The 12162-nt window shown below is 36.7% G+C and overlaps 1 long non-coding RNA gene across 1 annotated transcript; it reads left to right on the top strand.

Annotated features, from left to right (window-relative positions):
- The first annotated feature begins 10534 nt into the window (after positions 1 to 10534).
- LOC136835939 (uncharacterized) lies at positions 10535 to 11690 on the top strand. Its single transcript, XR_010852307.1, has 2 exons — positions 10535 to 11318; positions 11540 to 11690. It is a non-coding gene; the product is annotated as an uncharacterized lncRNA (long non-coding RNA).
- Positions 11691 to 12162: the final 472 nt, after the last annotated feature.

Below are 12162 nucleotides of genomic sequence, written 5' to 3'. Positions count from 1 at the left end.
TTATTTCAGGTTCTTTGCAGCGTCCCTTCGGCCCGTAGCTGCAACCCCTTTCATTCCTTACAAGACCTTCGTTCATATTCTCTTTCTTCCATCTTACTTTCCACCCCCTCCTAACAGTTGTTTCATAGCGCAACTGCAAGGTTTTCCTTCTGTTATACCTTTAAAACCTTTACTCTCAGTTTCCCTTTCAGCGCTGAGTGACCTCTTAGGTCCCAGCGCTTGGCCTAGGTCATATCTTATATTCCATTCCTTTCCATTCAGATTGGAACTAGAAAGATACAGGTTCTGGATCAAACCCCCCATCACTTAGAAAACCAGAGCCCACTGCATGTCTCATAACTGCCGCCAGAAATGAAAATTACAACTCCTTCAGATTCAGCAAATTGATTCCAAGGAAAGCTGATACCAAAGGTTATGGAGATAGCTCTCATTTTAGGATGATCTATGTACATCAGCATAACCATATAAAGATAGATGCTAGAAAAGGAGCAACTGCTATTAAAGCACATTTGAGTTTTGATTATGAATGGGGATTGATTTTTAATATCACATGTATTTTGAATAAATGCCCAGGAAAGTATGGAATGCACACACTGTTACTGGAACTTTATGATAATTCTGACCCTGATTTACCCTGTACATGCATAAAGTTGAACACGAGAAAGTTTGCCCCCGTAGAGTCAGACTTCTGCATTTTTTCAGTTGCTTTAAGTTAGAGCACCTGTCAGAAATTGCTCAAGACCAGTACAAGCTTGCTCTAGTATCACTGTAGAATGTGCTAATTGTAGTTTGAACCATATCCATGATGATAAGAGATGACATGAACACAAATAAAGAAGCTTTGAGCGAATTAAAAAAAGGAGCTTATTAGTATAGGGTATGCAAGAAGAATAATAGATAAAAATCAACTAGCCTATGCAGAAGCTATTAGAACTGCATTAAATGAATATCTTGTTAATACTTAATGCGTGAAAGTTATGCGCAAAATACCTCCCCTCCCCTCCCAAAAAAGTAAAATGAAATAAAAATAGAAATACAAAGGATGGGCATCCAATAAAGCCCAGAAGTCTCCTGGAACCTTGCACCGCTTTGTGAGACAGTCAGTGCACAGTAAAAAAGTGCACTGGTTGTCTCACAAAGGCAGATAAGAGCCTTCCCTATCAGATCATCCCCCTTCCTAGTGCACAGCTTGAGGCATTATCTAGGCAATAACACTGCTCAATCATTCTTGGGGAAGGTATCTCTGATGGAGAGTTGATGTATGCTGAAGTCATTTCTCCCTCTTGCTGGAGAACCAGAGTCGTTCAGGGTCCTTTTCTCTATTAGATTTTCTAACATCCTACCTATTTTTTTCTGTTCTAACATCCCATCTTTTTTGCAATTGATTATACATTTTCTAAGTAATTATTTTGCATGAAATGTTAATTTACCTTCTTGGCATGGCAGTTCTACCACTGTGACATTTAGAATGTAAAGCTGCCTCTGAGAATTCGTTTCATTGAGATGCTGCCCAGGAACTATAGCATTAACTGTGAAGAAGGGGAGGTGCGAGTTCCAAGTGACCTTTTCTTTTGTAAGTTGACCTTGTAAGTGCATGTGAAAGGCTTTAAAAAAAAAGGTGGGGGAGGTGGCTTGGGGCGTGTTTTACATCATAAGTGATAAATGTATTATACAACGCTAATAAAGGCAAATAAATGTTCAGACAACTCTTGTCATCAATATTATGAGAAAAAAAGGTATTATTAAAGAAGTAATGATGATTCACACTTCCCTTTAAACCTGATTATTTTGTAAAAATATTTTTATACACAAGGTAAGCTTTAATGTACTGTGACATAAGGCGCATGGCTTCACCTTTGCTGCTGTTGGTGCCAGATATTAATTATTGCAACATTTATTTCAGCAAGGCATCTCGTGGCATTGAATTACAAGAATGTCCAGGTGGTGTGAGTCTCGAACAACTTAATGGATAAAAACCTGTGTTGATTGATTATTCCATTTGTTAATATCGTTAAGTTCCTTGCGTGAGAGTGAACAAACACTAACATGCTGTTATTTATGTGAATGACCTATTTTTAAAACGAAAAATTATTATCTGATGTAACGTAAGTGATAAACAGGAAATAAGTGTCGTGTGATGTGAAGGCGCGTTGCGTTCATGTTCTTGTTTTTATATGCTGTCTGTTTTTTGCAGTTAAAATAAAACTCCTTCCAACTTTTACTGTCGAAGTCTGTTTGAGACGACCTCTGCCACTTAAAAGCTGCTTAACTGTGAAGGAGAAAAATATAGATTTTATGCACCGGTCCCCTCTAACGCTACAGTGACGTTTCTTCTTCTTCTTCCTCTTCTTCTTCTTCTTCTTCTTCTTCTTCTTCTTCTTCTCCTTCTTCTTCTTCTTCTTCTTCTTCTTCTTCTTCTTCTTCTTCTTCTTCTTCTTCAGCAGCAGCAGCAGCAGCACGCTTACAGTATTATTGGTAGTTGAGTGTCTTTCACAAACCTCAGCATTTACGTTTTTAACAGTGCTCCTATTCTTGTTATATATTTGACAGCCTATAATTTTGAGGAGAAGAAAGCGAATGGTATAAATCTAATGGCTCAAAGATTTGCAAGTTAGGAAAAAATATTTCCTTACTTATATCCGAAAAGGTCTTAGTTTTTAGTCATTAATGTAGCTAAGCAATGGGAAAAATTTTCAGGTTAGAATCGTTCTGAAAGAAACTAGTAATTTTGTGTGTTTGGTATCATATTAGAAGTGTATCAGCAGCAAAGTTATTATATATATGTATTATATATAGATATATATATATATATATATATATATATATATATATATATATATATATATATATATATATATATATATATATATATATATATATATATATATATATATATATATACACCGACTATAGTAGATCTAGAAAAATTAATTGTATGATTGTCTTGATAATCTGTAAAGGGTGTACGATTCAGACTTTTGGTTATCAGTTCTTAAACGGGGAAATTTGATTATACATATTATAAATCATAGGATTCTGAGCACCATGATGAAGGTCTTCCATAACCATTCCAGGTCAAAAGTAAAACAACACGGCTTTTAAAGAAATTGAAGAAATTGATGATATATAAACCATCCATTATATGTCCTGTCTGGCCATGTTGGTCAATTTCGCACGTTTAATCACCATTTTCCAACAGCTGAAAGCGTTTTATTTTTGTGGTTCGTATCTGTAATCCTTTTCACTAGTACGCATCCTAGCATGTTGCCAAAAAAAAAAAAAAAAAAAATGGAGTTTTCCTTGTGGAAGATGTGTCAATACTTTATAGTAGTTGAAGTCTTCCATGTCGTTTTATTATATCTATAAAAGATCCTCTGCAGCAGATGGACGTCTAGCGATTAACTCCTCTGAGGATGAATTGAACAGTAAAATGTTTGGTAGGTAGCCTTCGTACGATTTTTCTTCTGTCTGGTACTACCAAAATTGAAAACTTTAGCCTGTGCCTAAATAATCTGTATCAAGTTTTTTTTCTTTTTTTGCGCTATAACTTAACAAGATCTTTAGAGCTATGCTGTTGGAGACAAATACATTACGTCTATTTGAAGACTTGATGTATGTTCTCGGTTTACTATCCGTCAGTCATGTGAGAAGACGGGAATTGTGGTGGCTTCTACGTATTGACGTCAGTGCACCTCACTTGGTGCACTGTAGACATTACCTTAGATTCTTTGCAGCGTCCTTTCGGCCCTTAGCTGCAACCTCTTTCATTCTTTTACTGTACCTCCATTCAGATTATCTTCCATTTGACTTTCCACCATCTCTAAAAATTGTTTCGTAGTGCAACTGCTTTGAGGTTTTCCTCTTTTAACACCTTTCAACCCTTCTTGCTGCCAGTTTCCCTTTCAACGCTGAATAACCTCGTAGGTCCCAGCGCTTGGCCTTTGGCCTGATTCCTATATTCCCATTCCTATTCTACCTATTGAGGAATTACAGGTGCAGACTAAGTCTAATGTAAACGTTTTATTGTTCTTAATGTACAAATTTATATATAAAAATACTTTATTGATAAATTTTTCCATACAACATTGTACCTTTTATAATCCCCGTTATTTTAGAACGTTCTTGTTACTCGCATCTCATGGTTTTAAACTACATCCAATTGAATGGGCTTGTCGTCATCGAGGAAACCTTACCTTGGAACTCAGTCTGATAGCAGCCGATTCTCCTAATTAGGGTTTCCGCAGTGGAGAGATAGAATATCTTGTAGTTGAGAGTTTATGAAACTTTCAAATAATTTTACAGTTGTTGTCTTTGTGCTTAAAATTTACACCATTTAAAAACTTTTAAAACACACTAAAGATGCTGATTCATGAAAAGAGTATTAGGTGATAGATCTCACCATTTATGCTGAAAGCTCTTTTTTTTTTTGCTGCTGAGAAATGACTAACTGTATGTATTTGTTCTCCAACAGAGGTAAGCCGCACTTCATGGAAGCCTTGTAGTTTTACTCGGTATAAGTAACCTGCAGGGAGAAGGTAGGAACAACATTATTTCACGACACTGATATATCCTCTGTCCATTTTGCTTCTTGATTAGTATATTTAACCCTTTAGTTATCCTAATATTGTACCTTATTTTTATATATATTATGCCCTGTTAACAAGGTCAGATAGGGTCATAACCTCCTTCCTTATCTTTTTTAAGAACAATGTCATATCATCTTATATATATCTCTAAGATTCTTCGGTAGCAATGGCCAGAACTGGGTCAGCACATTCTCTCTCTCTCTCTCTCTCTCTCTCTCTCTCTCTCTCTCTCTCTCTCTCTCTCTCTCTCTCTCTCTCTCTCTCTCTCTCTCTCTCTCTTTCCATCCAAGAAAATAAAAATGAAATGGGAATATGCACGTCCCAGAATTGGTATCCTCAAAATAACCAAGTAAGATATCATGGTACTGTCAACTTCCACTAAAATGAGTCTCAACAACATAAGGGTTTAAATAAGTCAGCATGACCGAAGTCATGATAAGTCACATTCCCCTCCATTTATCTTGGCCTCTGTTCACGATAAATCTGAAGAAACAAAGGGAAAACACAACTTTTAAAAATAGGCACAGATAAAAATAAATGTGGGATGTTTTCCCACGTTACCAACCCCAAAGGAAATGCACATAATTAAACATGGTAAAATCACCAATAAAAATCAAAGAGACATAACAGATAAAAGTAAATCAGTAAAAAGAATCAGTATATGTTAAACCAAGTTAATTAAGCCCATTCGGGTTTTCTTGAATATAAAGTTCCAGCTCACCTCACAGGCGGATCCTGTTCACAAAGCCATCTAGGCCCCCAATGTTTAGCCTGTTTTCATACTTCACGTTTCACATGGTACGCCCATCAGAGCGCACTCACGCACGAACCTGACGACTTCCGGCGGCATACCCAGCGCATCGCCCAGGGTACGATGCCCCCATGTCTCCGTGAGAAGCCATACTGACCCTAGGCCTTCGTCAGCACTGACTCGCTGAATACGTAGGCGCTGTCTCCGTTTACCTTTGCCCAAAATGTCCCCAAGCATACTGCTTAACCGCCCCCCCCCCACAAAAAAAGTATAATATATCAGTATCCTTCAGCGTTTATCATATATGCACATATCAGTAAATCTTTTGGGCTCTTCTCTTCTCGAGTTTTCTTATTTCGTCGGAAACTCTTGAAAATTCCTACGCTTGTTTCCTGCGTCGATGACCATATTCGTTGCGACTCCTGTTTACGGACACAAGTCAGTTAGTCAGTTTACTTTGGTTGGATGGTTCGCGAGTGGTACGTAGTTGTGTGCTTGCGCAGTTGCAAGGACATCTTAAAATCTTGATCTAGCTCGAGATTGCAGGGATAGGGGAAATGAAGGTAGAGGGTTTGAAGAGTGGTGGCGGATACAGCGTGAAAGGGCAGATTCTCATCTTGGACTCATTTGACGTTAAGAGTTCTTCTACATTTTGTTTTTCCCTTTTATTCGTCCTGCTTGTGTCTCAGAATTACCGTTATTAATGCATTACTTTTGGAAAGAATCGCACGTTTGTGTGTTTGTGTGTGTATGTATTCTTTTATCCGATTTACTTATTTGTCGTGCCAGGAAGTGGTGACGTCGATACATTATGTCAGCAAGTAAAAAGAATCTTGTACTTAGTGAAGAAAATCAAGGTATTCAGAAATCATTTTGTTTTTATTATGCCGTCGGCGAATTATGATCCTCTCAGTCTTCGTCATTTGAGACAGCTTATGTTTGTCGTGTAGTGATGGTATTTTCATTATGAATACCCTTGTTGTAAGTCGTCGACACATTTTGCCATAACTGTGCTCTAAAGATATGTGAAGATAGTAGGACTCCATCGTACTGAAAATCAAAAGTTAGTAGATTCCATCGTACCGAGAATCAACAGTAGCTACAAAGGAATTGCCAAAAATCTAATTACGTTATTTCTCCACGAAATACGCTTTTCTTTGTGTTGCAGTATTTCTTTTTTTAGACTTTATCGTAGTATAAGTAAATATGGTCTGAAACGGGACCAGTTGATTGTTGTATATTATGATCAATCACGATATAGCTTGGGCATTGGTGTATCGCCGAGGGACTTCCTATTATGAGCTTTGTTCACGATTGTTGATTGCTACTGGTCATCTGCTCATCCATGTGTTCGAAAGGCTTCATTAACCAGGCGATGACCGTACACTGTGGCAGTGGATTTACATTGAACGTCTTTCGCAACATTTCATTTTTAACAATGACATTTAGAGGAGCAAAATGAAAATTAGGCAGGGTGCTAGAACTAGAATGATTTTGTAGAGGAGGAAATTTTCTTTAATTATGTGTTTTGTCTTATATTTCTGTGTAAAATTTCTAATCATTTTGCCATTGAGCTAATAACATTCTCAAAAACGGGATGATTGAAGAGGAATTTTTTGTGCGCCTAAAAATTTTAATATGTATTTAAATTAGGTCATGAACAACATTTAGTAACTATCCCCCACAGAAATATTGAGAGTATTCATCTATTTTAGATGTTTATTTGATCTACAAACTTTGATGATCAGCTGACTTTAATTTTGTATCTTGTAAGGTTATAAAAATTCGGAAGCTATAAAAATATAACCGTTTATACCTGCTCAGTGATCGTTGGAAGATACTCGTTTGTGATGTTGCAGATTCCTTCAAAATTAAAAACATATTTTACCGTAGTTGGGGTACAACATATTTTACAATAGCTGGCGTAGCAAGGTGATCAACTTAGCTGTGACGTAAAGAATTGACACTTAAGATACTAGTAATTGTACGGCATTGTCATACTTAAATTCCATTTTCCTTGTGCAGCTTCACATGAGTGTCACTGAATTAATTATTTCACGCTATGAGTGTTGATGATCAGCAGAGCGCTGTTTCAAAACAAAGTGATCTGAATGCATGAGATACTGTAGGGTTCAAGTGTAGCGCGGGCACATACCACACATGCCTGCAATACTAGGCTAGAATCAATGAAGGAATGTAGCAAGAATATTAATTGTGACTAGACGCTGTTTATTTTAAGCCAGGCTCCTGGGCTTTTGGGATACGGGGAACTCTTTAGGCAAGAGTCCTTTCTTAATGGAGGGAATAATGGCTTACGGCAAAGTGGTCACTGCTATTTTTGTTCCATCCTTTTTTTCGATGATCTTTAGCATAATATGGACACACATGTAGAGAGTAAGCCTTCAAGGATACAAAGTGTGTGTTCACAAGCACGTTACGTGAGGCCTGCGACCTCACCGGGTACTTTTATATTCGTGTCTGTATAAGAAAGCATTTAGAGTTTCTGGTATTTTGTTCACCACTGGAAACAAGTAAATTTTCAAGTGAAATGGCATTATTTTGAACTTAAAATATATAGTCTTGGTTTCTTCTGTTTGTTGACTAACAGAGGAACTTGCAGCTGGGTGAGTATATGACAGTGTTTTACTAGACTGTCAAAACTTTACCACTTCTATGTGTTCCAAGTTGAGTATATTTGAAATATACTGTGGTCTTTCAGAGGCTTCCTTGTTGAATGCTTTGGCCATGTCTGATGAAAGCAACAAAGAGATTGTGATTCGAGATTAAGATCGAAGCCGAGTTCTTTCTTGCGTAATAAAGAATTTGATGGAACTGCCATATTTTCGCATCCTGATTTGTAGAAAGGTTGCTGTGCCAAATCCTTCTTGGGTTTCGAAATTTTAAAATATCTGTCTTTAAAAGATAAAAAACTGCAATAAAAACGGTTAGTGAGAAGGACGCCGTAGAGGATTATTGTTATTGTTATTATTATTATTATGTAGTGTTTGTGACCATATCAGAAGCAGCATGAAAGTTACTAGTGACTTTGTGGACAGGCCTTTGAATTTTAAAATTTTGAGTCCTTGAATGACATTGAGGCTTGCAACTCACGGCCAGAGATATCAGAGATTCTTTCGGTAGGAAATTACATGTCGGTAACATCTCCTTAAGCCAAATGGAAATGTCCCCTCTGAGAAGATTATTAGCGTACGAGAGTTTTTCGGGAGGACTGAGCGAAAGATCTTGCTTTCATAACTGTTTAAGGAAAATCTGATTCCTGTGAGTCTACGCCGTAAATATATCTCTTCTTCAAACAAAGATTTATGTATTGGAGAAAACTGAAGTTGCCCTTTCAAGTAATTATGTAAGAGACAAGAACTAGTTCCAGATTTTCAAATATTTTTCTGCCTTCTTGTCTTACAACTCATTAGACTGTTTTTCTGGTAGGGAATAACGTTACACCCAGTTTACTGCCGTTGCAGAGTGATTATTATGAGATGAGTCGCTCCTCTCCATTCCCTCTGTCAGAGTTGAATGTAATTTCAATAATTGGAATTCAGAGCTACTTTTAGTTCAGTTAGTTGTTACCGAAAGTGATGCAGTTTTGTTTTATGAGGAGATTCCTTGACATGAGTGTCGTTTAGGAATGAATCTCTTTTAAAATAACACTGCCGATGTAACATTGTCTCTCTTAAATTTATTCTAGATTATAGAATTAACGGTTGAGACGTGACTGATTGGATAAAGTTTTCATGTCATTATACGTATAAACTGTATGTCTTCATACTACGAGTTTGCTAATAAACACAAAATCATGAATGGACAGGCGGAAGGAATTAAAAGAGAATCCTGAGATCCAGGTCACAGCCTTCAGATGAGCACCCTGCAGGTTAAATCAGCGGAAAATGTGAAATCTGAAGTTAGTCGCTGATGTAAAGCAAATGTGGCGAAAAGTTTCCAATAGACAAGTAATTTGTATTTAAGGTGGGCAGGCAGGTGGCAAGTGATGTAATTTATGAGTTAGTTGGGGTGGGAAGGAGGGTGGACGGCTCTGATGGTGAATTTCTTTTCAGGTTACGAAAGGTTTTGTTAATAGTATTATATTTTGCTTTCAGTACACTAATAACAGCTTTTCCCATTCTTGTATTCCATTCATGCTTTCGTTTATTGCCATCACAATGGTTTTCACTTCAGTACTACTACAATTTCTTATGTTATCATGGACAGCATTAGTTGAGTCCCACGCTTAGCAATTGCGTATCTAGGGATTTTATATATATACAGTTTGTTTTTATATATATATATATATATATATATATATATATATATATATATATATATATATATATATATATATACACATACATACGTGTGTATATATATGACTTTATCACTTACACAATTGTTCTGTTCATTAATACAAATGCTAACAGGACCTCATTAAAACTGGATGGCATCTAGCAGTATATATATATATATATATATATATATATATATATATATATATATATATATATATATATATATATGTATTAATGAACAGAACAATTGTGTGAGTGATAAAGTTAATATATATACTGTATATATATAATATATATATATATATATATATATATATATATATATATATATATATATATATATATATATATATATATATATATATATATATTAACTATCACTTACACAATTGTTCTGTTCATTAATACAAATACTAACAGGACCTCATTAAAACTGGATGGTATCTAGCAGTATATATATATATATATATATATATATATATATATATATATATATATATATATATATATATATATATTACATACACACATGCGTTTGTAAGAGATAAAACATATATATATATATAATATATATATATATATATATATATATATATATATATATATATATATATATATAGTTTTATCTCTTACAGACGCATGTCTGCTTTACGCTCATGCTTTTGGGCAACGAAACTTGATCTTCAAATAACTCTCACCCAAGGGGAATTATAATTGGTAAATAGCGCATATGGCCTAGCTAGGATTCGAGCCGCACTTGAAAGATAACCGAATGGTCAAGTGCACCGTTTTATATAACTAAAAGCTCAGGTTCGAATCCTGGCTGGGCGAGATTAACTTATTTATTATAACTCTCGTTGGGTGTTGTTATGTCCTGGGTATGGTAAATTCGATGTTAAGTGATATTTGTTGTCTGATGTTAAGTGATAATTGTTGCTCGATGTTTGTTTTATATATATATATATATGTGTGTGCGTGTATGCAGCCATGTATGTATGTATATATATATATATACATACAATTTTATCTACATGTATATTTATAGTGCAGTGTATATATATATATATATATTATTATGATTAGCAAGAATTCGCTAGCAAATTACCTCCCCCCCCCTCCTTTGTTGTTGTTGGTTGTTCATTTACTGCCAGCCGGCCGATCGATAGACCATCTGTCTATCGACTTAAAAACAAGGGTTAAAAGATTAAAGGCGCTCCCATTTTTGATAAAGATCTTTCCTTCGAGGCAAAAGTAATCTGGCTTGGGCGTTTCTCCTACAGGCCAAAACCTCCCCTGCGGGCAGCAGGTGCAATGAGTCAAAGCATCTGTGATGGACGCCCCCCTGCCCCATAGGAGGGGATAAAAGGCAAAAGCCCACGAGGTCTCACACACACGCGGGCTGGAAGATATGGAGTGAACTTGTGAAGACGTCCTCAACACCTGGCCCCATCGATGCCCTTGCATCCTAACCACGTGGCCCTTTCAAAAGTATACTTCTCCTCGTGTCCTTCGACCGTATTCCTCGAGCCCACACGCCATTGCTTGGAGTTTCGAGGAGTCCCCCATCGCCTTGCCCCTTTACGGAAGCCCTTGCATCTCACCACGTGGAAGAAACTCGCCCTCGGAAATTGCAAGTCATCCACGCACCGCCTTCTACGCGCCCTCGGAAAATCTGCTAAGGTAAAGTGCCCTGGAAGAGCCCCATTTCAGTCACGCTTTTGTCTCGTAATATTTTCTTAAGGAGAAAGCCAGAAATCTCCCTTGTCTAATGTCCGTGCGCCTCTTGCATCGGCAGTATTAATTCTTTATTACTCCTTTGGCACCCTCAGTGCAGCTTCGAATTCATTATTCTTTTGTCTATTTTCATTACTGGCGTATAATGTGCATATCTCTCATTTCAGAGGGATCCTATTTCGTGGAAGCTTCTCGGACCGTGTCTGGAATCCCCCAGTTTCATTCAATCCCGTAGGAATCTCCTTCAGGATAGTAATCTACTTGAGTTCCTCTTTCCCGTACTGATATCATTTATGTAAATACACTACTTTAAATTTGCCCACGTGTTTCGTAATATTTCCCTCAGTAACAAGAGCCCTAAGCTCATATGAAATTCTCCTTTGTTTTCCTCTTTTTACGTTTTCCCGTACCCACGAAGTCAGAATCACAAGGCTAAATTAACTTAAATTGTTGCTACCTGTCTCACAGAGCATATTTCAAACTAAAACCACGGAAAAACGTAAAAATGGCGACCTGGCCATAGATCTCGTTTTGCAGTTGCAGTTCCCTAGTGTTGCTTTATTGCATTTGCAACTTGCCAGATCAGCTATTAGCAAAGCTGCTGGGTAATAGACAATTAATAACCTTGTAAAACCAGCACACAGATCCAGAAAATTCCACGTAAGTGTTAATCTTAGCAAAACCTTACAATCGCAGGGAATTAGAAAATAGGACGCATGTAATCACTCGAGAGAAAAGAACCGCCAGATAGATTCGTTAATGCATGCCCTTCAGGATAGGTAGTTAGGAA

Source organism: Macrobrachium rosenbergii, chromosome 55, assembly GCF_040412425.1.
Source record: "Macrobrachium rosenbergii isolate ZJJX-2024 chromosome 55, ASM4041242v1, whole genome shotgun sequence".
NCBI lineage: Eukaryota > Metazoa > Arthropoda > Malacostraca > Decapoda > Palaemonidae > Macrobrachium > Macrobrachium rosenbergii.
The sequence above is the reverse complement of the archived record's forward strand: the minus strand, read 5'-3'. Positions and strand labels throughout refer to the sequence as shown.